Below are 27185 nucleotides of genomic sequence, written 5' to 3'. Positions count from 1 at the left end.
ATGACGTATGTCACGTGTAGATTATACATTGTGTATGTATTTCACATAAATAATATGAATATAAAAATACTTTTACATAGATTTTTGTTGAAATAACTTAGGTCCATTGTAGCTCTTTGATTACAAAGTAAAAATAATGTAGATAATACATTGAATATATGAGGAAAGTTTTATTATTAAAGTTTGCTATTAAAAGAAGTTAACAGCAAAATTATTATAGATATTTTTTTAGTCTATTATTTTTAGTGACTAATATTTTTATCTTATCTTAATAATAGTATCAATATTAAAAATATAATGGAACTTTTCAAAAAGAAATATAAAAGTTAATATTTTCAAGCTTTTATTTCAGATAAAAGATATAGAAATACAAAGAAATATAAATATTTACGTTCGTAAACATTTTTCAAACGTTTCGAAACACGCGCGTGTAATTTTTTATTTTTGTTCCGCGATCTTTTTTTTTATTATGTTTCTTTTGTAGGAAAATCGAATACGAATGTCTGTGTTATTTTAAGAAAAAAACGGTTCTCGGTTAATTGCGTTTCAAAGAAACCTTGTGGTATTGTGTAACGTATTTTCTAAAACGTATGCCGATCAATATCGTCCATTAATCGCGCGTTTAATATGTATTCGCGATTGATTATCTATTAGCTGGCATCGTGGCATTTGATGTTTTAACGAGTCATTGTATCGCGAATTCTTCCGCGTGCGCGCTGCTTTAATTTCAAGAATGCATCGCGATCGAAAATGCAATCGAAAAGAACACGCGTGTTTGATGGGTTTAAAAACCTGTTAAATCCGGATATTCATGGCGCGCGCAATTACCAAACTTGTTAAATACAGAAATGATAAAAACACGTTTGCGATTCGACATTCGCCATTCAGGAATAGAAAATATTTTATATCATACACACATTTCATTGTCGCAAAGCGCATAGCATTGTAAAACTTGTTAAACGCATCGATACTTTTGATGTAAATACTCCGAAAAAATCCGTACACACGCGTTTCTCTTTTGATATATTTTTTATCCAAGTCTGAAGAGAAATTTTTCCATTTTTCAAAATGCTCTGCCAAAGAAAAGAATTTTTCGCTGTTAAGGGGAGTTTACACACGCAATGATTAGTGGCGCCAACTGACTGGCATTCATTGGCGCCAGAAACCGACTGACAAACTCACAAGTGTTTACACAGTGATGCTATTGGCGTATAATATGGAAAATATGTAACATTTATTAATTAAACACACAGTAAATGACAGCAACCATATAACCTCAAGTTTTGAGGTTAATGATATATCCTTTGGCCAATAACCACCAGAGTGGGTCTATTCTGTAACTCTTAACAACAGTTTCGTTATCGTTATATTTGCTTTGCGCAGATATTATATAATATGGTAAAAAAGCTGATGCGCAACGCCAATATAACGATAACGAAACTGTCGTTAACAGTTACAGAATAGGCCCACATTACTAGCGTCAGTTTGTATCAAGTTTACACTTGCATTATTTACACTTTGTTTGTTTACACTTGCATTTTTACTGGCGCTAGTCGACTGGCGCCACTAATCATTGCGTGTGTAAACTTCCTTTTAATGAAAAGTTTTTAATTACGGAAATGTCATCCTTGTAATCTCTTAAAATAAAATGTTTTTATAACTAATTAAAAATTCGTGTTTGTAATAATGGACGGAAAGACCTAAATTTGAAAAAATAATTAAAGACTTAGATAAGTCTCTTTTATATTTTTATATTCTGTCAGAAATTTAATAGGGTGATCTCAATATTTTGCGTCTTATGTAACATGATCGATATCCGTCTTTTGAGAAAAAAAGAACTCATCTAACTGTAACCAGTATAAGTATAACCAGTTTTCCTGTTTTCCTCAGTTCCCATTTATTTAAGGAGCTTACTAATTTTGCAATCACACGTCTCATTTAATCATTCAGAAGAGCCTGAAACTCAACAGAATAATAGCAGAATATTTTTATATTGTTATCGAACGCGTCTCCTGTATCTCCCAAAAAGATAAGAATTTCCGAGATAACGTTCATACTATGTACTATGTGTGATTTTTAAAATGATTCAGTTGTATATCTGCGCGCTTGTCCCGGATATTGTACCCGCGCGTGCACTACTTGGTATCGTGTACCTCGTATCGCGCTGATTCGATAATTCAGATTCTCGAGTCGAGATATAAACTGTTGCGTATAAAGGCGCGCGAGTGGTGAGGCTGACACATGCCGAGATGGACAAGTTGGAGAATCGATCCGAGTTTAATCTCGCGTTGTGCGAGTACCGGTTCACCAAGGCAATTGGATGCGACGTTGTACGTCGGTGCGTTCGCTGCGGTCAGACAGCTGCGAACGCACATGTCGTAACGCGAATATACTTTTTATATACTTGCCGCGTCCGGGTACTTATAATAAGCACGAATCTCGCATTCTTCATGTGTCCTGTCGCGCAACAATTCCGCAATAATCCATCCGATTAATTCGGAAGCCGCACGACTCGTCTGCGTTTCCTCGCAGTTAAACGATTTCTTTTGCGTGTGTGACGTATAAAATTTTAATTTCAGATTGCGGTTACTGAGAGAGATAATGTTGAAGATTTCGAGGAATCACACGACAGATATGGAAACATGTAAAAATATTTTACATAAGCCGGATGCGCGTTGTGTACATGAAATATCTCTGTTAGACTTTTAGATAATTCCCGCGGAAATAGAAATATAATCGAAGAGTTCTCGTAATGCTTTTTTTATATGTTATATCTCTATAGCTTTATCTCTATATTTATCTCTATATTTCTATCTGTACATCTTTATCTTTATTTCTATTTTTATCTCTAATCTTATTAGATTTAAATAAGAAGCTTAAAGGCAGGAATAAGAATTAATGCAAAATACATTTTTTTATATTAAATTTTGCATTCTATAATGTCCAGTTTTTTTTCAAGCCAATAAAGGTGAGTCTCTAAGTCTTATTAGAGGCGGACGTATCGAACGATCCTTGGAGTGTTAATGAGACAACACTTTTATGACTACGAACACGATGTTTCCGATTAACATTAAGTGGACTTTGTTATCTGAACTTCGTCATAGGCATCGTAAACGCACACGCGATCCGAGCGTTCGCGAAATAGCTCCGTCCGCCGTCAATGTCGTGTATATACAGTGTGTTTAAAAGGCCTTATTTACAATGCGCGATTATATACCGTGCGCGATAATATACCCGGCACGAATTCGTGCCGTCTGTCACCGCGTTTGCGAGCACGTAACGCGATAATTTGCGTCGCTAAGTTCGTCCGTGATCGTTATTAAATAGCTACAAATAATCGCGTCCCTCTACGTTATATGATCCTGCCAGATACTTATCTGTTTTATTACACGTGGACGCATGTAAGGTAGTGACATATGTCGGGTAAACTCTAGTTATTTTTTTTATCTCTGAGAAGCATAAAGATGCGAGGCACGAAAGATAGTTTTTCTTTTAATTAAAAAACTTCAGGATCGTTTTCGTTTGTAGAACAAATTGGATAAATAAACATGGATCTTAATTCAACTTAAATATCACAAGAACGGCATATTTAAGCGCGTTTCATTGAGCACTTTCACCTCGAGCACCCCGTATAATTGAAAACCGTCGGTGTATAATGCGCGCGTTGTTACGAAGCTAACTTTTACTTTACAATTCTCCCGGAGATGACGTACGATTGTTTCGCTGCATGTAAATGTCAGCCGATGCTACCATCTGACAGGTCGCTGCTTCGCGATACGGTTATCTCTTCTATCGTTTCTTCGTTCCGTTTTCCGGAAGGCCCGGAGGGTGTAGGATATACAGGGTGATCCAGACCTACCAAATTACCTCTGATCAATTAAATTATCTTGAATTAATTTTTAAGAATTACGGGATTTGCGAGATTTTAAGATATACTATGTTTTGATAATCTATTAATTTTTAACTTTACAATAAAGAAAGATATAGGCTCTCTAGATTAATGCAATGTGAATAGGAGAGGCAATTAGAGCCAAGCGCGGTAATCAAAGCGCAAACAATTTGTAAAAATAAATATATATATATTAACGTACGTTTCGACACATTATTCGTGTCCTCTTCAGCGTTAAAAGTTACATATACGAAGATTAACAAAGATAATAAAAAAGAAGTCGTGTACAAGGCGTAGTCAATAGAACGAACAAAGCATAAAAGACGCAGTCAAAATTTAAAAAAAACAAGGATTGAAATCCTATGGATATACCGTTGTCGAAATCCCAAATACGCCGGTAAACGCTCGCTCCGCATCCCTCGCATCTTAGAAATAATCTCGCCAGGTTGAAAGACCGGGTGGGTAAGAAAGATTCGAAAGCCCTACCTGTACCATCAAACGGAGTCGCAATGTGGTAGAGGCGTAAATTATTTATGTTAAAATCCGATGACTAATAGATTTACTTACAGAGCAATTGCAGACCGGAATATCGCATTGTAACAACAAACTTCACGGTTCGAAACGTCGCGAATGAGTGAGGCATAGGTGGGAAGGTTAACATAATAGAGACTGGTGTATAAACCAGAGGAGGGGATAAACTCTCGCATCAAGTTATTCTAAACTTTAGACAGTCTCTCGATTACATTTAAATACGCGTCGGTAAACTCTCCGCATCGGTCTGTAAATCAAACCGTTTGCCTGCCTTTTTATGTATATCATTTCCGAAATCAAACGTTTATAACCATAGGATTCATTATCTAAGATTTCAACGCTATTCCAATCGAAATCATGATTCCATTCTAATCTGTGTTCAGTTATGACAGAATGATTTGGAGTACTCCAATTAATATGATTACGATGCTCCTTGATTCTTGTTTGCAATTTTAACTTTAGTTACTTGGCAATAATAAATATTTTAGTGACCAAGTGCCATAGAATCATACTATATAAATGAAGCTTATTTTATTAAGTGTTTTTCTGCATATATTTTAATTACATTTACCTAACAACCTATTAATTGCAAATATTAATTACTTGGCAATAATTGATATTTTAGTAATCAAAGTCCATAAAATACATCTATTTACTATTTAAATAAAGTCATTCATTTAACTTTATTAACTGCCTGAACTATGATTTATTCTTACTTATATTTTAAATATTATTGATTTCTCGGCGATTTAATTAAGGTGGTCCTTTCGCGGACCCAGCTAGTCAAGTAACAGTCCGTCATGAGGTATGAAAACAGACATATTGACAAACATTACTGTATCCCCATTTCTAATTTCAAAATTCATGTAATTTTACATGAAAATTACATGTTTGAAACTGTAAAAATTATCCAATTATTACTGTAATTTCTTTTTTTCCATGTATATTAAAGTAAAAATACATATTAATAGTAAAATATAGGTAAAATTACTATTTTTATGTAAAAATCACTTGTAGTTTTAAATTTAGCGGTATTTTCACAACAATGAACGGGAAAAAAACCAGTTTCATGCAAAATTATAGGAAGAAATGTAATTTGGATGTAATTTTACATTTATTGTGTGATTATTATCATTCGATAGATGGCATCCGATGAGATCCGTTTCTCGAATTTAAAATATGACGAACGATGGTATAAGAATGATGACGGAACTGCACATTGCACAACTTGTATATAAGTTGTTTCGTGGTGTCCACACACACACACACACACACACACACACTTTTATAATAAAGCGTGGAACACTTTTGGATTAATGTTAATGTAACTTTATTTTAGTTAATGATATCTTTATTTTTGAAGATAGAATCTTTGTTCCTCCGAGCATGTCCGAAGCTTTTCATTACATGTTTAGTGGATTCCATATTTCATGTGAAATTACATATAATCTGTAATTTTCCATGTAAGTGTAATATATTGCATGATTATGCTGGGTCGGAAAAAACCCAGCATAATCATGTGATTTTACACAAATATTTTTTTCAGTGTGATTTTACACGCACGATTTAAACGTATTTAATTATTTACTAATTAAAAAAATATCACAATAGTAGTGCGGTTGGACTCGATTTAGGTTAGGTCAGGCATGACAGTACGAGTAAAAGCAATATGCGATTGGACCACTACTTATTTAACCTCATATATCAGAGCAAAACATTCGGCAAGCCTTTATTTTCAAGGTATGTACGAAATCCGGAAACTTCAGGGAATATTTTAAGACATGAATAATGTATTCATCTGATCGCTAAGTACATGTATTATTCGTTGAAAACCTCGGACGTGGCGATTTGCATCATTCTATCTTTCTCGTTCATTAGATGTAAACAAGGATAGAATGACAATGGCACGCTCCGCGAACGCACATTTAGAATGACTTATTTCTTGTAAAGTGTCGGTAACCTCACTTGATTTTTCGTACACATGCCCCTTATTACTGTATATTTAACATATATCAAATTTAGGTACCTATCTAATACTTGTTCTCACGAAAGGACCACCTTAAGGAAAGCTTGATTTTGAATTGGTCCAGAGAAGTCACGAGTAGATTTAAGATTCTTCACACCCTGTATATCCGATCGGTTTTAGGGGTCAATCGATTTGCGACTTGGAACCGGTCCAATCTTCGTGACACGCCGGAAGCCGTTCTTCCTGTATAACCGATGCCTCTCGCGGGTTTTCGCGTTCTATCGGAAGCTGCGGATAAAGCAGACGAAAACTCGATTTCGTTGAGTCGTACCCAAGAGCGGCCTCCGACATATACGGTGTGTTTCGAAGAACCAAATAAAATAGACTATCTATCTAAAATAATGACATGAAGGAATGTACATATAAAAAATAGCAAAACACAAGTGTTAAATATTAGAGTAAAATGCTAAGCATTTTCGTAATGCATAAGATCAAAATATTAGTTAATAGCGACTAAAAAATATATCTTATTTGTATTATTTCTAAATTTTAAGGAAATATATGCTTTAAATAATTTTGACGTGAAAATTTGATGTTTGATGATAAGAGCTGCTGCTATTAATTTAAAAGTATTATATTATTAATTATTATACATTTCTTAAATTAATATTGCAAAAGAACCGACTTTGTATTAATAAACTCAATCATCAGACTAATGGAGAATGCGAAAATGGAAATTCTCCAGAAAGTTCTTATATGCTGGATATTTTCGATTGCAGTGGTGCACGTATGAAATAATTCTCAAGGGTGGTTCGCGTTTCTCGTATTATTACCCCAAAGAGAGTGAGGTTTAGGAGCGGCTTGAAACGTGTAACGGAGATCGTCTCTCGTTTAGCCAGTCCCTCCATCTCTTTCTCTACCCCGAGAGAGGGAGGAGAAGCTCGAAGATCGTAGATTTCGCTTTTGGCTTGATTACGCGATAAAACACGTCGTGAACGAAGGGAATATCTCTCCGATGTTCAGAGTCGAGCGCCATGAATAAAGCGCGTCGGAACGACTTTCCGAATCGAATTTCCAGTCCAAGATCCGTTTGTTTATCACCTGCCGTCCCGCCACGTCGATTCGTCCATTAAAACAAAGTCGCAATAAAAAGGTATATTCGTTTCCTCGTCCACCTTTCCTTTCGCTACGCGCGCAATATCGCCAAATCGAAATGGCTCGTAAATCGCTGATCGAAAGCATAAAAAAAAAGAACGTGTCGAAAGTGAAAAACGAATTTAACTGGTTGAAAAACGATTCTGAGCAAGAGGTATCGTTTATCCGAAAACCGTCGTATCACCGTTCTGTTTTAAATTTCAAATCTAATAGGTTTACTCTCTATATAATTATATTACTATAATAAGAATTTGAGTGCAGTTATTAAATAATTGATTGAAAGCCTTTTGTTGAGGGAAAATTAAAGAAAAATCTATTTTTGACTCTTTTTTCTATCTTTAAAATTCTCAGAAAAGCGATCGAAATTGCATGCGTCAAGTCTCGGATATCCAATATGGTTTTCTATTTGTCGCGCTTTTGTTAAAAGGATTTTGGAGAAACGCTTTGAATTGGATGTAACTCAGACTTTTGTTCGATAATGTACCGCCGCCGAAAATCGAAGTCTGTTCCGACTCGGTACTCCCGCACTGGGTTGTCTGTGATGCCCGACATTTAATTGAATCTGCTTGCGACAAGGGACGCGATCGCATCGCCCAATAGAACGCGTTCATGTTTCGCGAGAGAATCGCATTAGCCGCATCCGGGGGTTTTGGGCGTACTCGAGAAACGGGGTAGTTCCTTTTTAAAGCAAAATGAATCGAATTTCATGTTTTAATAATTTATTTTTCAACGACTCATCTCACGATGTTAAATATTATGCAGAAGTAAACTTAAATCTCTGCAAATTTTTTAGTTTTTATATCTAAGATTTAGAATTTTTATAAAAGTTGTGCGGAAACATCTGGTTTTTAAATATTGTATGTCTTTTTTTTCGTCAAAAAAGAATGATAGAAAACGCGACCGGTATATATACCATAAAAAATTTTAATCTCCGTTAGGAATTTATGTATTCAATTCATGTCAAAGCACGAATATTTTTTCTCTTTATAAATTTATTGCAGATACGTGAGAGACTTTGTGTAATCTATCAAAAGTAGGAGGTAAAGGCCATTCGTCTGGCAAATAAATTTTATTGACTCTATGGACGGCTCTGTGTAACTCTCGTCACTCTCGTGTTCCTCGTATAAAGTTCGAGGGATTTATCGCGCGTTTACTTTTCTCTGTTCAAAATACAGGTCGTCGTGTAGGCGGTACCGGGGAAAAAAGAGCATGCTTGCATTGTCATTACGATCCTAGCTTACAATCGTTTTTTTTTCGCCCACTCTCGTTGTACTTTTATCCCCAACCATTATCATATTGTTCGCTACAATTCATTTCGTTTTACTTTAAACGAGTCGTCGCTCTATTCGAACTGATAAATAAATAAGAAGAGTTTTATTACATATTAATTTCTGTTTTTAATTAATTTGAAAAATATAAATTTTAATTTAAATTAAAAATTTTTTTAAAAATTCCTGATGTATTTATCTGAATGCGCGATTTAGTTTAAATTTTTCTTTCTCCCTCTGAAATAATTTCGCGCAGCATATAATTTTCACGAATTCTCTCTCATCGTTCCAACATCACGTTTCAGTTCGTCACTTCAAGCAATTTTTATATCGCGAGTCTTGAACTCGTGCTTTATTAAAATCTTTTTCCCCCACATGCCCGCACAAATATAGCTATCTCGCTGCTGTATTTATTACGCAGCGTTATTTCGCGCGAGTCATGCCATGCGAAAGTGGCATAATAATGCGACGATAGCGCGCATTTATAATTGTAACTTATTCGCAATTTTTCTCGTCGGTGGGATCACTTATTGTTAGTCCTTCGGACATTGCCCGTTGTATTATTTTATTTTATTAGTCGGCAGTTTCACATTCTAGTCGCAAGAATCAGCGATAGCAACGGTATAAGAACATTTCTCGATCAGGTTATTATGGAACCTGACAATCATAAACCGAAAGAAAATAAATCGAACGTAGTTTATCCATTCTCGAGAAAAATAATTCTTGTTATTCTCCTATAATATTTCAATCCTTAAGGTTTCGATAAACGAACATTCTGTCTATATTATGTGTTTTATCGAGTATAATTGGTCAGATAATGAAATATTTCGCGCAAAAGTAATGCTTTCTGTATTACACTCTCAGAAGATCAAAATATTTTGTGATGATAAAATAATGGTAAAGATATAAAGAATTAACGGCAACGAAATAATTAACATTACAAATGTATCACATTTGTAACGTTATAAGCAAAGTTATTTTATATTTGCATGTTTATCTTTTTCATCATTTAAATTTCATTCATTTTGCATTTCTTTTTTATTTCAGATAGAAGAAAGATTGGTTCTGAGGCACGGGAAACGTTTTGCTTCCTTATTAAAGTGAGTACGATTTCTTCATATTGTTCTTACCAAACTTTTACTAAGATTCTCACATAAATTCCAGTATAAACTTGGAAACGTATCAAATATTTTTTCGTTGGAGAGAAATAAATAGCAATTAAATAGTTACTTCCATAATTTTAATTTACACATTAAGCTTCTAAAGCTAAAATTTACACATATGCTTCTAAAGCTAAAATCATGTTTAAAAAATGTAAAAAAAATACAAGAAATTATTTTAAATATTTATTAAACAAAGGAAACAGAAAATATATATTTATAGTACTGAGTAAAAAATTTAAAAAGGAACTGAAACATTAGCGGTAAAATTGACAGTTGTGAATGAAGAACTCGGTTCGCTCCAAAAGTTGAGTTTCTCATGTTGGATATTGAACATTATACGGTCAGGCAGGGTTTAGTCTAGGGTTTATATAGACGCTCGTTTTTCATACAATTCTTTTCTATGTTATGCTTATATCGGCGAGCTGAGTCCTCCGGTCTTGGATCGCGAAAGGACTCGTCGTCGCCAGGAAACGACGATTGATACGATGAAATTCCCAATAAGAATCCAATCTCCGAAATGGCACGGCGAAGTTCGTACGATCGCGACGAGTGCTTTCTTATTACCTGTCCGACGGTTTTCGCCGGGACGGGGAACTTTTCTCCCCTTTTTTCCGTTTTTTTCCTCTTCTCCTCTTTGCCCGACCGACGAAAGTCGTCTTGGAAAAAATCCAGGCCCGATTGTAGTACGGTCGGCTCATTCCAACGAATCTGCTCGTTCCAATTCCCCATTCTGCCTGCGCGTAATAGTCCGACTCCGTTCCGATAGAAATCACCCCCTATATATATCGTCGGACGAAAAATAGCCCACGGCCGCCAATGCGAACTGCTGATAACGAGCACTTAATTCGTCTTCGAATCTGAATGAATTTGCAAACTGTTTTCCCCTTTATCAATGCTGTAAATAATGTTCATCATTTTTATTCACTGGGATATGAATGAGTCCGTATTGATATCATGTTTATATGCCGTTTAAAAATATCTGATAAACATTTTCTGGATTTAACGTTGGAATACTCCGCGGTAAACATTTTAAAATTTATGCTAGATTTAATAGATTTACGCTAGATATGAAGGAATAATTATCCATATTATGCGAGAATTTTAATTATCACACAATCGCCTGATTCTCGCCGCGATGCGTACTTTTGACGAATCATTTTACATGTATATGATTTCGTGAAGCGGCAGGAATAATTGCACGGCGACGTTTCGCACGCGCATTCTTGCATTCATTGTCAAGGAACCTGTCTAATTTAAGTTGTAATTAGTGCCCGACGTGCGAAACAGACGTTCTTTGTTGTTTCCCGTGTCGTAAAAAATTAAAACGCGCGTCGAACCGTCGTCGCCCGACAAAATACGTCCATTGTATACCGCGCGCGCAAATGAGCGGAATATTTCTTTTCTCACCGCGTTGCACGTTAACATTTCACGAGGACACACTTCAGTTTTGCAGCGCATGATCCGGAAGTACAAAAATCTGGCGATTAAAGCGCGAAAAAAAAAACGCGCCAGCATCCGCCGCTCGGTCCAGCGAGTTTTAGAACATTGTCTCTAGCACAATTTTTGTAGTATCGCGTAAGCCGCTTTAAAATCTTTCCTTTCCCCTTTTTTTCATGACGACCGAAGAGACCAGCGTCGATAAATCTCGTGGTGAAAACATTCCGCAAGGGAAAACGTAGTTATACTGAACGCAACGATATGAAAAAAAAATTTAAGTAAAGACCGAGAAGGCATATAAATTATATAGATATCACGCAGTGTGTTTTAGAGATCTCCATCTTTTTTAAGCCGCTTTTAATTTAATCGCAAAGTTACACGGTCATTTCTTTCGAGACAATCGTGACGTGTTTTTCCAAGCGTGAAAAAATTGCGTGCACGGTCGGTTCGCAGGAGATGCTTTATCTCTCTATATTGCGGTCAACAATAAGTATTTTTATAACATGCTTGTAAGCAGTATTATTGCCGTACTGTAATCGTGTTGACTCTACACGCCTTCTAAATGCTATTCTATGTATGTATTCGGTGCAATTTGCGATACGCGCAATTTGCGATAAATCGCATCGCGTTACCGTAACCATCTTTTCTCTATAGGTACACGTTTCTGTTACAATTATTCATATTTATGATATTGGCGCTTCACGTTATTTGCATCGCGGTTTTTAAAAAGTCACATGTTCGTGTCGCAAGCTATTTATGAATTGCTCAGTCAGATTTGATAGATGGTTCTTATGAAAGATAGACGTCTACCTTTAATGGCAAAATTTTAATTGCAAATCCTCAAACAAATTTTCTTAACACAAGATTGAATAACTGTGCTTGAGTAACACATGCATTTCTTATACTTAACTTTTTTCCAATTTCTGACTGAAAAGTAGCTAAGGCGTCAGTTCTGAATCGTTTCGCATATTAACTTTTTACCGTTCTATTGCTATTATTACTACATTCATCGATGTAGAAAACTACGATGTAGAAATCCGTGGGAGATCGCTATTGGCGAAAGAATGCGAAGTTAGCGTTCCCCCGTGCATTCGCTACACGTAGAAAACTAACGTGACCACGTGCTCGGGGATTAATTTATGAAGAAACTTCGCGGTTGCTTCACAGATTTTCTCGCACGTTCCGAGAAAAGCTTTTCCTTCACCCTCTTTCTTCTTCGGCCGAGTAAGTATATCATTGCGAATGCGATGACGGACGTTACCTTTAGTCGCACCGCATGAATGCATGCACGAAACACGCTCACATATAGATACAATGCGCACACGATCCCTCGGATCTCACTCACCCATACTCTCGCATCGATGACCGAACCGGCTGTAATTCATAAATAATTTATGTCGACGTTGCACGGCGGTCACGCGATCTCGATCGTGTCATCCGTTTTTTGCCTCGAAACATTTTACCGCGACCTCTGCGCTCTATCCGTCCCTGTTCCGAATCTATCGCGCGCGGGAGTGCTATTTCGGTCATCGCATGGTTTACACTGATTACACAATCATATTGTGTATCAAAATACGGTGACCGACACTGGAGCCACAGAGAGCGACGGAGCCCCTTTGATACCGCTAGGCTAGAATCAGCAGCGAATATATAGCCTTGATCGTCTCGGAATATATAGGATTAAGACGATGTATTCGTGCTAACTGGGGCGAACATTTACGTTCTAATTACAGGCTGTGTAGTATATGTTACCTTGTTATTTTCGAATTTTTTCAAGGCGGACGTTGTTTAATTTTTTAATTAACTGCATCTTGTTTCATGATAAAGAGTTACATTACAAAGTTATAGCTGGATTATAGAATTATAAATTGTTTAATATAATTATATAATATATAAATTTTAAATTTATTTTAATAGAATATTTATAGAAAATAATATATTAACTGGAATAACGTTATACACAGCTTTAAATGCCGACCAGAATGTCGAGCCACTTCAACTTCCCGCGGCGGTGTATTTCATGCTATATTATTTCAGTGTAATGTGTTAACCGAAGTGACACTTTATTCTGTTTGAACACTAGACCGACCGCGGGTTGAACAAATTTTGATCTTTCGCGGACATAACGCGGATGTCGCCGTGCCAGCTCGCATCACGACACTCGCGTCGGACGATTAACCGTCGAAATACGACGAGCCGTGCTCGCCGTTTCGTATCGACACTCGACTGACTCGACGTTCATTCGAGAGTTCACTTTCGATCGCGGTAACAGTGGTAGCACGCGCCTCGGAAAACAAAGGAAAGGAAAAAAACGCCGACAACGGTGCATTTTGCGTTTCGACGCGGCGCGGCCAAATTGCGGATCGTCGTTGAGTCGCGGCGCCGTTTATGCGGCGGTTTATGTTGATGGCAGCAAAACGCGAGGAGCCTTTTACGGGATAACACGTCATCGTTCGAGTCGTCGTAAACCGGCTGCAGTTTCGTATCCGAGATAAGAATTTCACCGGTTAATTAAGATACGACGGCACTAAAAGCTGTCGCAGTTTTAGTAGCTCGGATACGTATTAGGTCTCAGATTATGTCGGTGCAGGATGTGCCCAAGTCCATGGTCGCCAGAATCGCTCGAATCGGATTTACGAGTTTAAACGTGTAGTACCAATTAGTGCTTGCCAGAAATTCGCCAGAACAGTTTGGTATCGCGTGAAAGAATTATTCAAACGATGAAATTTAAATAAAATTCAAAAATCCACTCTTATCAATAAAAACCGACAAATTTTTATAACAATTTGAAAAATATTCGACCACGGGAAAGCTTCAATTTTCTCGCAGTATAAATCCACACTGTGAATACTTATCTACATGTATATATGTATGTACATATCTGTTGGTTTCGTTTTATAGTCGTGTACACTCTATGTTCGATTATTTGCAAGTGCTTTGCATTTGTTTGTAATTTACCCCGTTCCTCCTCTTCTCTTTATCGTGCACGCGTTTTATTTATTCGATAAATATCGATCATTTGTATGCTAATCGATTCAAAGTGATTATAGTTTAATGCTAGCTAGTTATTATCTATGCGCATTAATGCGTTCCCGACAAGGACTATGTAATGTATCATTGGATAGCAGGCAGCTATTATTAGCATACGATTATACATACGTGCATAATAATCTCTAGCTAAATACTGTATAACGTTCGAAGATATCGAAGGTAAATATTAGCTTCCTATTGCTGATCGATTTGTACTGTTATTTTAGCTTATACGGATGAAAAGAATTTGAAAGCAACGGTATATGTGTTTTCTCCATTTATGTCAATGCGAAATGGAAATTCCATCTTTGCGGAAATATGTTAAAATATCTTCAGAAGATGAAAACTGGAAAAATAAAGGTATATACGCGCGTCACCCTTCGTACACATATCGGATTTCGATATACGGAGTCAGCATTTTTCTTCGGAAGAGAAATATTTTTACGCATAAACGATCCTTCTGAAAATAACGTTAGGAAAGACAGAGAGAGGGGGGCGGGAGACGAGGGAGCCCTGAAAACGACGCAATGCTCCTTTTTGTAATTCTCGGGATTAACGGAGAAGCACGTGAGAGCAGGTGCGAAACGAGATATAATTTAAATTTGATTCCCCGTGCCGATAAAGAACGAAGTTTTTTCTTACGGGGATAAGCGGCGGGCGCCCAAGAGTCATCTTCGTCTTGTCTTTCGGTTCATAAGACACGACGTCCGGCGCGACGGTGATGGCTATATAGAGGGATTAAAGTTCGCTTAAGGGGGCACTCTTCGCGGGGATTATTAACGAAGACAGTCGTTAAAAGTCGACTTTCTTGAACTCCTCTCCGTCTCGTCGATTAATTTCCCTTAGGAGCCGAGAATAGGCCGACATGGCAAAAAGGAGGCGGCGCTGATGGCTTTGAATGGTCTTCCTCGGGCGCCCTTTAATTAATAATAGCACTTTACGTTCGCAAAAGCGTTATTCGATAAAAGCACCCTCATTTCGCTTTGTTTTGCTTCGGTAAGGAGCACGCAAAAATAATATTTTCTTTTGTCTCTTCACTTTATATTCTTACAATGGGATTAATTCACGACTGCACGACAACGTTTTGTGAATTTTGCAGGCTTCCCTCGAGCATACATTTCCCAAATAAATTTTAAAATTTACGTCTCTGTCCGCGATGCTCAGATATGGATTTACGCGCGATGAATGCAGATATGCATAACGATTTTTTCCTATTGTGGCGCGTATTCCCAGATAAACGATCTAGTGGACGAATGATAAAAATCCGCTTTCAATTGACAAATTGAATTTCTACAGAAGGAGAGGGGGCAGTTTTATGGCTGGCAATACGCGTCCCGGGAGAGGAGAATTTCGAACGCACGATCTGAGGTTACGTTTTACTCGTAAAAGCTGGGTAGAGGAAGCCGCACGAAACGCTCGATAACTGAAATCCAATAGAGAGAGAGAGAGGGGGGGGAGAGGGACAGCCTCGCTTTGCGCTCGTAGCACTTTCCAAGTTGCCTCGTTAAAGTTGGCGAATTCCACGAGCCGTGGGGACGGAATCCGATACGAGGGGCAAAGAAGAATACTACGACGAAACGATAGCTGTCGTCGCCGTACCGTAATTTCGGGTTCATTGCGCGCACCTGTGTCCCGTGGACGACGACTACGACGAATTGACTGGCGCTTCGCGGATTGTCGTCAGGCGGTGCGGAAAAATCGAAGATTGAGTTGCTTTATGTGCCTGCGGGAGATGGTCCACAATGTTCGAGATTACTTCGGAATTGTCGCCATTCCTCCACGACTGTGGCAGGATATGCAATGATTCCTATAAACAATACTGGAGAATCAATCGATGATTTTATCCGATTGCCCATCTTTTTCCGGAGTTATATTGTAGATACTTTGAGTGAGTTTACCTTTAATTTAAGACTTTTGCAGCGATGATTTAATTCTTGTGTAAATTAAGTCGAACAGTAGTTTTACTTTAGGATAGAAACTTCAATGATTTTAACAAATTGAAATTTAGAATGGGGAATTTAATGAATAATTTTTCCTCAATTTATTTTAAATGGACTTCAACAGGATTTTTCACTCTCGGAGTTTGTCATTGAGGTATAAATATTAGAATCACTATAGGCTGAGAGAATCGATTAAGTTTTTAAATGACAATTATAATCCGCCTACGGTTTATTCACTTTGATGTTACAATGTACGAAGTTCATAAAGCACATCAGAGGGTTAATTAGATATTTAGTGCAATAACGGCGGGCGCCGATGACATTCTACGATGTCGAACAATGTTATAACACGAATATTCAATTTTGTTCGCGGTTATTTTTTGTCATAACAACCTACGACACACAAATTACGTCGTATGTTATATGAAAGAATTATATGCACGACGCGAAATTTAATCAGATGGTTTCAATTGATTTTCTGAAAGCATCGTAAAATATAGAGTACGGACATAAGCGAATAATCCACCTTGATGAAAATGAGTATTGATAGATCACACGATGCACTTTTTACTCATGTCTCACTGTGCTTTCTATTTCGAAGCAGTCGACAATCGAAAAATTAAATAGTATTGTTCGTAGAAAAATACTTCCAAGTGTTATTCTTCTTCTACATCAAAGCTGCAAGATTCTTTCCGAAGGTATGTATGTGAACTTGAGAGGAGAAAACGTTTATATACATATATAAGAAGGTAATATCATATTTTTAGTGCTTTTTAAAACAAATATACCGATATCTTCAATTTCTAATAGATAATTATAAATTGTATTAAAATTATTTAAACTAGATAAGATATAAAAAAATTCGAAACTTAACCTTATAAAGTATTAATTAGAAATTCTTAAAATTGTTAAAATATATTTATATATTTGTATATTTATATATTTATATATTTGTATATTTATATATTTATATATCTATATTTATATATATTTATATATTTATATATTTATATACATTTAATATACATTACATTTTTTTTCTTCTAGTTGGATTGATTGAAGGTACATTGTATATATACTTTTTTTTAGTGTTAATCTAACCGTTTATTTTGCATTTAATCAGATAGAAATTGAAAGCAAGAACGGAATGAATTCGTAATTTGTATAAGATCCTTAAAGTACAACTTTATATTCAAAGTGTATATTCTACTTGGAAGCAAATTACGAGCTTGCACCAGCCTCACCGTAATAATTGTAACCTGAACTATTGTGTTGCATTGCAATGGGGGATAGCTCTCTCGTAAGGAATATTCGCGTAAAAGAGTCACGGTGCGTCTCGCTTCGCGCGTCGTGTCTCTTGATACAGCTTCTCATTGATTCCGATTCTTTGAAAAATCTCGAAGGAAACGTCTCGAGGCATCTTATCTGTAATAAGATTATATATCCCTTGTATACGAGCATCTGAATAACTGCAAGTTCCTTCGCATTATCTTCAACCCTGTCGTCGCCTCAAAGAAACTTGGGGAGTCTTCCATTGAGGTTAACGCCGGATCCAATTTCGCTTCCCTGGAGAAATATACTGTTCCTCTATGATGATGGAGGAAGTATCGTTACGACGTACTTTATATATTACGTATCGTTTTATCGTTTCTTTCGTTCGATTTTCTTGCCTTGTTAATATTTGCATAGCTCGGATATGTGGCGTTCAGAAATAATATCGATAGTGCTCTATGGTCTATTTTTAGTTAATTTTTCTGTTTGGAAATTTGAGTAATTAAAACTTTGATTTTAAAAAAATTGAGCATAATGGAATTTTTTATGAAATAATATTTTTAAATAGTGGAACGATAAAATTATTTTAAAAACTTCTTTAGTTTTAATTACTTGAATTTTAGTTATTAGAATTTATAGTTAATCAATTCTGACATACATATCCAACAAAATTAAATAAAAATATAAATCTTTGTGGTTTATATTTTTATTTAATTTTAAATAATATATAGGTATACAAAAATATGTGGAAAAATTGTAGTTATTGGAATACACAGGAAACAGTTTTTATCACATCCGTGACATAGGATGTTGACTTACGCCCTAATAACTATTGGACGCGACGCGATCAATGGTGATTTATTTTTACTCCTTTTTTATCGGTTGCCACGTATTTTCTACGAAATATATGTGCCTACACAGATATATATCCTTGTATATACAGATATATATATGTTGTATGGAACCTGTTATAGCTCCCTGTCAACTTTAGATTTGATATATAAATTTAACCGGATTGCATAAAGGGATAAACGAACTAAAACGATCAAAATAGAAATCCAGATTCTTCTTTAATCAATCTGGCAGAGCAGATCTCTATACTTATCGAGATGATTATCTTTCTGAAATATATACCGCCAAGTATAGATAAACATAGGTTTGAGGGCAAAAATATTTGACCTAGTGCAGCAAACTATCGTGTTTCTTCTGGCGAGCGAATATATCGTAGCAATCAAGATCTTACCGAATTGACGTTCGTTTCACGGCACATTTCTTGTCTGCAAATAGTGCAAGGTTCATCCGTTCTGACTTTTCTCGCAATTTTCTTTCAAACTTTTATCTCATCACTATCGATGTCACGTAATATGCATCCGACGTGCATATAGCTGCATAGACGTCTGTCATAGCTGTATATTGGATGTTCTCACTTCCTACACTCGAAATATAATGCTTCTATTTTTTTTTCTCTAACCCAGTTGTAATCTCTTTCTTAAATTTAAAATGCAAGATCGTAGATCGAACTTGAAGAGCCTTTAAGCGAGAAGACGTAAGGAATATACATTTATAAATTGGATATACGCGAAACAACATAAGTATTAAAAAGATTCTTTCGCGTGAACTGAAGGGAGAAGAAGAAAATGGACAGGGAAATAAGATATAAAGAATAAAGTAATTAATAGAATAAACATAATACGAATAAGTAAAATTTATTTCCACATTACGAAGAAAAGGAGAGAGAGTTGGGTAAAGTGTAAAAGTGTCATAAATATTCTTGCAATTTTTACATTATTTTGCTTGTCTATATAGTTTACATTTAATTTGAGCAGATATGAAAGGACGGGCCAGTGAGACAGAAAATTACACGGTCCGCGAACGTAAACACGGATATATACAATATGATCGTTCTCTCTCGCTAACGAAATAAATTAATTACGATAAGTATTATACGAAGAAATATATACAAATAAATACGAAATATCGGAACGGGCATTTGAAGCTGCGTTTGTGCTGGAAATCAATCTCGCAAAATATACGCGTGTGCAACCAATTATCGTTGAAGAGTTAATAGCATAAAATTTTCAATTACATCGAAATAATTCAATCGGGAAACGGCGATATTTGAAATTGCGGCATTCCACGTGAAAGTGGATTTTTATTCGCGATTATTATCATGGGAATTATTGGAATTTTGCTATATGTTTTATGATAGAACATGTCGGGCATTCTTTTGTGTCCTGAAAAGCCCAGTAGGCATTGCAGGAAAGTTTGGTGGATCGACATCGTATACATATTCGCGCTGTGAGCTTTGTGCTCACATAAACAAAAAATTATTTTTTTACACAACACTATACATAAGACATCAGCATGGCCATGAAATTATTTAATATATACAGTTTTTTATGTGTGTATGTGAGAAAAGTTTGGTAACTTAATCTACTTATTTAAGTTTCAACTGAATATTTTAAGTGAGCCATTTTATTTTATTCCGATTTCAACGCAAATTTGAGATTCATTTTATTAAAACTATAAATTCTTGTAGAAAGATAAATTATGGCTTTCGGATTCTACAGTTCTACGAAAATATTGATCCTTTATGCAACGTAAAATATATGTGGCCAGAATGACGTCTTGTATATTTTGATTCAAAACATCGTTTTGTGACGCGATTTTAAATTCTCGCGTTCACCGTTGCATAAGCGTTTATTTCGACGTCGGTTCATAAATCTCGAATGATCTCAACGACGCTTTTTTATACATATCACAAAGCTTTTACAACGGAACCTAACCGTTATTTTTTTTCACGTGACAGTTTACGTGAGCGATCGAGCTGCAATGTGTCATTCAATTTTAAGTTTGAATTAATAGTGTTTTTGTGGAAGTATAAAAACGCGCTATTATCGTACATTATCTTCGGTAGGAATAATATCTGTTGCATATTCACTCATTGCCATTGAATATATGAAAATTTTTAAAGAAAAAATTTACGCTTATATAAAAACCTTGTTATATAAAATATAAAAAACTTATATAACTTGTATAAAACTTATATAAAAAAAAAGTATAATTAAAAACAATTTTATTATTTAAGACATATTTTCATGCAGATCTATTGTAACGCCTTACGTGATATTTCACTTCTCAACACTTAACTTTTTGAGCGCATTACTTCCGGTATCTGAGATAGAGTTTACATTAAATTGGCAATGTATTCCGATAGACTTGGTCAATAGACATTAAACTTCACAGTGTACTCCGAACTCGGAACTCCGGCGCAATTAGGATTTTGCCAACGTCTAATTGCAATAGTCCCAAACACGTTACCAGTCGGAACGAACTTCGGCAAGAAGCTTTATTGCGATCCCCGCAATTTCCCCACTGGCAGAGACTCGGCTTTGCCAATTCTGCCGGGACGAAAAGACTTTCGATTAAGTAGGAAGCGCCGACGTGGTCATGCCAAGCATGCTTATAACTTTTCGCCAACGACGGTAGTCGTTTAGCCGGAAGGCAAATATCGTGAGGAAACAATCGCAATCGGGGAGAACATCTTATTTTTACATCTATATCTCCATTTATTTTCTTTATTTTTACTTAAAACTTATTTTGTGTATACATTTAGTGTAATTTGATAGTGAAAGAGATATTTTTCTTTCGCGAGAAATGAAAGGAATATTTAAAAAATAATTTTTGACAAATGTGTTCTACAAATATGACTAAGGAGATAAAACGAATTAGAAATGTGTGAAAACGGAGAAATCACCTGGCTAATAATTCTCACGGAGTGTAACTTCTACAATGGCAAAAGTCGCGAAAACACAAATATATTAGCCTCGTCGATGTATCCTCGATAGCGCAATGTACAGCTGAATATTCATGTGTATATATGTATATATATATATATATCTGCTATCTGCTCGTTGCTTTCGTCAACAACGGGTGTATCGGCTCGTTCTGCGGCTTTGTCCACAATGAAGTATTGTGATTCCAACCGGCGCGTTGCGCCGACGACGACGTCATTTGGAAAATTTGAAATTTGAATGAGCTGGCGTTATCTTCTATGGAAATATCGTTTGGTCCGTCGCGTTCGAGTGGGGTGTACCTCATGAATGCTTGGTAGGACGGTTCTCGTGACCGGTGCAACCGCTGATACGGGAAAGAGACGGAGAAAGTGGAAACGAATAATAAAGCGATCTTGCCTTTGTATGATATTTTAATTTTAAGGGTCCATATCCCTCAGTAGGTCCAAAAAAAGGTGATTTTTGTGAATTTTTTGTGGAGAAAGTAAACAAAATAAATCATTCAATATTTTTGGATTATATTTATGATACTTTTAAGTAGTTATAAAAATTTTTTCAGCCCATTTGGCGAAGCGGGATACTGGGCAACGGCGACCTGTGCGCGGAATATGTTGCTCCATGGCGGAAGTCCTCCAGGTCGTAAAAGGTTTCTGAAACATCGAATCAATCGATTTTCCTGTTCAGTACAAGTGTCCCTATAGAGTAGACTACAATCATATTGATATATGCAATATTTAATTTTTTATAAGCAAAAAAGTATCGAAAATTTATAGTGAAAATTAATTTTTCTTTTTGAACTGCCGTTATTTTATGAATTTTTATTCAAAATAATTTTTTTTAGTCTACTGGAGGACTTCCGCCATATGGAGCGACCTATTCCGCGCGTTACCCAGTATCCCGCTTCGCCAAATTATTTAAATGGGCTGAAAAAATTTGTATAACTACTTAAAAGTATCATAAATATAATCCAAAAATATTGAATGATTTATTTTATTCACTTTCTCCACAAAAAATTCATAAAAAACACCTATTTTTTAGACCTACTGATGAGGTATATGCATGGGCCCTTATAATATATTGTATGGATATATTTGGTATCTTTTTGAAAATTTGCGATGACGAGTTATTCAGAAGGGTACTGAATAGCAAAACATTCACAATCAAAATAAGAATTTCGCATTTATGAGGATGATTATTACTTATAATAATATTTTCATGATATTTCAGTTTAGAGCAACTTTTTACTTTGAATATTGAGACAAAGCAAAATAATCTATTTAACAAGGATATATTAAATGTTTAATTGCTGCTAAAATCTGTTTGAAGTAATGAAAACTCAGAATTATATTTTTCAAAGTTCATTTGTCAAGACCTTCGGTTTTCTCGGAGTAACCCGATTTATATCTAACAAATTTTCATTGCTGGGTAGGTCAATTTTGTACTCTTTATAATTAGTGGTTGCATGCCTTTCTGTGTGCCACAGGATAGTTACGTTGCGCGAGTGTGCGCGTGACACGCAGATGTAATTTTCGTGCGAGTATTACCTAAGCGCGAAAGATTATTAATAGCGACGCCCGGCCGTATGAGAATTGGTTGCAACGTACGTACTCGCGAGATACGACAACGCGAAACTTTGTCCTCGGAATATACTGATGCGGCACAAATTTCCAACGCACAGTTTCCAATTTTCATCGGGCGTGCTCTGATTGGTCTCTCCTTCGCGTCATGTCGCGATTTAGTCACTTGTTCTGCGATTCCCAGAAATTCCATCGCAGTTTCGGCATAGACGTATAAAGTAAAATAGCACGGTACATATATGATCAGAAAACCGATTACTAACTTTTACTCGCAAACGCAGAGAAAGAGGTAAATTTTATCGAATTGATGCCATAGCGATGCAAAAAAGTCTTCGCAGTAAAGATAAAACAAAAATAAATTTTAACTGAAAAAGAAAAACCCAAATTGTATCAATAACGTATTAATTTCCTATTTATGTGCGTAATTTTCCATATAAATATTTTAAAAAGTTTGCTAGAGAAATATGTTTAACGGGTAGAGATGCTTTGATATATTTTATCGCGATTCGCAGAAATTGCACTCTTTAACACAAAGCGAATGTAATGTAAAGGTCAGGATGCACGATAGGTCGATATGATGATTAGGACGAGAGGCCGGCCACAGATTTTATTCAATTATTATCATCAGTGGGGATTGAGAATTGAGATTAATTGCTCACTTAGAGTCGACACGCGCGCAGAAGATAAATCTATCGTTGAGTGCACATCTTAAATCCAATTTAACGGACATTCCGACGAGCAGGACCGTTATTAAAATCTTTTTAGAATGCTCATTCCTTTATATATATAGGGTGCTCCACGAGCACCGATTTTAATTTTAAGGTATTATCAATAAATATATTAACAATTAAATCAAGTTGAACGTAATAAGCTAATACCAATTTTTGGATTTTTTAATAAAAGACAATTTTTCTTATTTTTCTTATTTGTGATTGTGTACCTGACGGAGAATTAGTTATCAAAGTTTTTCTCATTTTCGCGCGCTATCGAAGAATTAGATAAGACCAAACTTAACTTTTAACTTAACTTTTAACTTAAAGTTTCAGATATGGAGAAATCGATTTCAAATTAATCAATCCTGTCATCGAACTTGGGATGAAGAAGGGGGAAGGGGACGGATACCTTATATAGGATTCACTGCCGTGATCGATCCGCGTAAATCTCGCGGCTAATAATAGATGATAGCGTGGGCTGTCGCGGCCGACATTAATCATCGGAAATGGCTAGTAAGCCGGTAAAGTCGGGCGTGTAAAAAAGGGCGGCCGATGACAGCTCGCGCACGCGATGCTTTCGTTCGCGGCGAGAAGCGTTAAAGCTGGGTATATACACCTAGCAAACGCGAACCCAGCGAACGTGAACGCGAACGTTCGCTGTTATCATTCAGCCAGATATATACGCCAAAACGAATGCGAATAGAACGTTCGATTCGCGTTTGGCTCGATCATGAGGCGGTACATCAAAAGACAATTCGTGCGGTGTGAACGCGCAAGTATAGAAACTGGGTATATAGGTATAACACTTATTGTTAGCGAACGAACACCGAAGGAACAGCGAATGCGGAGTTCGCTGTTATCAACGCGAATATCCGAACGTTCGCGTTTGCTGTTTGTTCACTGTTCGTTCATCGGTATTTTTTCGGTGTTTGTTCGGTGTTTAAATGTATACCCAGCTTTCCAAGGCTTTTAAAACGCTTCCTATACTATCTTGCTTTATCATTTTTGCTTTAATATATATATAGCTATGCGAATAATTGAATATAGCAGAACGTGCGGCGATAACGTCGAAATGAACGACGCAAATTTCTCCCGAAGCTGTGATTAAGGATATTTACCTTGTCAGTCATTTCCGTCTCGCACATAATCGATGTCAAAACGATCGAGACACTATATATTTATCTAGTAAATGACCTGAATTTATTTCTCACCGACACGCGATGATGACAATAATCGAGACGTTAAATGTGCTAAATTTAATGGCTTCGCCGAAACAGGATTACTGTAGTAATAACGTTTTTGTGATTTTTCTTATTATCCGAAGATGTTAATGTATCGAAGACCCTGGAATTTTACGGAAACGAGCTGAAATCCCAGCAATTGCATTAAAATTCCGAAAACGAGATTCTAACTTTGCATCCAAAGTAGGTTTGAGTTTTTTTTACCTAGAATTACATTATCCTCCTCTTTGTACACGTCCTAGATTTAACGCAGTCAACCCTGGTAGCCTCAATTAAGTCAAAACACTGGGATAACTCGGAGATTTTTCTCAGATCCGACTCGTGAATTCTCTCTGGCTCGAATGCGATTCCAGGCAAGCTTCTGATAACGACCCACGCAGGAAAGGATCTTGCGCTACGTCGGAAAGGACGTCGTGCATTTTAATTCGAGACTCTTCAAATCTCATGACCCTTGTCCTTTCCGTTCTCGTTATTCCTGCCCTTCGGGGGAAACTTCACGAAACGGGTTCCGATGTGGCATTCGGATGCACGATCTAGTAAATAAATATTCTGAGAACGTCAGAAATAATTGAATTTTGAAAAAGGTAGCTTCTTGAGACAGGAAAGAGCGGAATAAGAATGAAATATAATAAAAGCAAATATTTCCTTCCCGTAAAGTCATGGTTTCTTTCGATAAATATATTATGGATATATAACGAGGTGTGATTTTTACATTAAAAAACGGGAATTATAATTTCAACGTCTTATTAAAAAATAATTTTTTTAAATCTAATTTTTAAAGAAATTTAGTAACAAACAACAAATAATATTGATGTTTAGCTTTCTTATTGCTGAGAGCGATATGATATTCTTTATGATTGCCATATTAAAAAAAATAGATATTAACAATTTTACTCCTCATTTTAATATTGTTTTGAAAAGATGCTGCTTTTCCTCAAGCGTACTTTGGAGCTCCTCCTTGGGTTCTGTGTTTTCCGTGCCGTCCATCCCCCTAATACATTCTACTTTAACCCTTTAAGCTTAATTCCTCCGCGGGATTTGCCCTGGAACGTACTATAGTTTCCGCTTCCGGCGTTCGTTCTAATTTGGCCCCTTTCCCTCGAACTTCTCTCCGTCTCGTATTCTTTGTTCTTTTTTCCCTCCATCTCGATCCTCCATTTCGCTCCGCGTATTCTTCGGGAAACTTTTTCGCGCCGACGGTGTTTAATCTCCGCGAGTGAGAAAAGCTCTCGAAGAGCTCTGAATTCTCTCTTTCCCTCCTCACGAGCCTTTTTTCAAGCTCTTATCGAGATCCCGACGCGAAAATAGCCGCTTTGCCCCGGCGAATTCGGCGAGGGGGTTATCTTCAGCTCTTAGCAGATTTCTCTCTTTTTCTTTCCCGTTGCCGCCGATTTTTACGGTGCCGGTCGTCGCGGAGTTAATTTCGCGAGATACAGCGATATATACGGCGGTGTGACGGAAATGAGCGAGATTCCCCGTTAACGTGCGCCTGACGTTGAATTCGCTGGCTAACGGTATTACTCAAACCCAATTACACCAGCCACACGGCGTTAATTGGCATTTACAATTTAACGTCTGCATTTGCGCCAATATTTTCCGACCAAGTTTTGAAACCGCGACAGCTTTTAATTCGGCGACAAATTTTCTTGCGAACGAATAATTTTTTAAACTGAAACGTCCCACTTTATTGTTACGACCAGTTATTAAATCGCTAAAAATTTTCCATGTATCTCGCAATAACGGTTATTTTTTAGATATTCACTTTGTCATTTATGTCTAAGAGGTAGCGTAACGCTGAGAATGGGGTAAAGATCGAGTTACGATTTTGTTTTGTTTGCATTTTGCATGAGAAATTTACATTCACGCTGATTCTTGAATTATAAAATTTTTTACAAAATATTTTTTGCGCTTGTTTTTCGCAATTAAATTTGTTGTACTTTTTCAACTTTAATTACATTTTGCATATGCGCAGGTAATAAAGTAGTACTGTCCAGTACTTTAATTGAATTTTCTACGAAATATTTTTACACTATCGCACTGTTCGTTAAAGCTTTTACAGAATATATATTTCCTTATTTAAATCTATTTCGCTCTTTAGCAAGTCGGAATGACAAAACCTGTCTGCATTGATTGCAACGTAACGTTTGCACTTGTAACGTCACGTTTATATTTACGCGCGAATATTTTTCAACCAGCAGCATAAATATGA

General features: G+C 36.3%; 1 protein-coding gene and 1 long non-coding RNA gene across 3 annotated transcripts in view; one reads left to right on the top strand and one right to left on the bottom strand.

Annotated features, from left to right (window-relative positions):
- The window catches only part of LOC139814993 (beta-1,4-N-acetylgalactosaminyltransferase bre-4), a 91468-nt gene that overhangs the window by 8874 nt on the left and 55409 nt on the right, over nucleotides 1-27185 (top strand). For both annotated transcript variants that reach the window (XM_071781602.1, XM_071781675.1), the window contains exon 2: nucleotides 9857-9909. The gene's annotated coding sequence lies outside the window, so the exon portion shown is untranslated. The remainder of the gene's footprint in view (nucleotides 1-9856; nucleotides 9910-27185) is intronic.
- Nucleotides 327-4595, bottom strand: LOC139810446 (uncharacterized). Its single transcript, XR_011731338.1, has 3 exons — nucleotides 4457-4595; nucleotides 4262-4375; nucleotides 327-3855 (listed from the first exon to the last, which is right to left on the bottom strand). It is a non-coding gene; the product is annotated as an uncharacterized lncRNA (long non-coding RNA).

The sequence above is a fragment of the Temnothorax longispinosus genome, chromosome 1 (genome assembly GCF_030848805.1).
Source record: "Temnothorax longispinosus isolate EJ_2023e chromosome 1, Tlon_JGU_v1, whole genome shotgun sequence".
Taxonomy (NCBI): domain Eukaryota; kingdom Metazoa; phylum Arthropoda; class Insecta; order Hymenoptera; family Formicidae; genus Temnothorax; species Temnothorax longispinosus.
The sequence above is the reverse complement of the archived record's forward strand: the minus strand, read 5'-3'. Positions and strand labels throughout refer to the sequence as shown.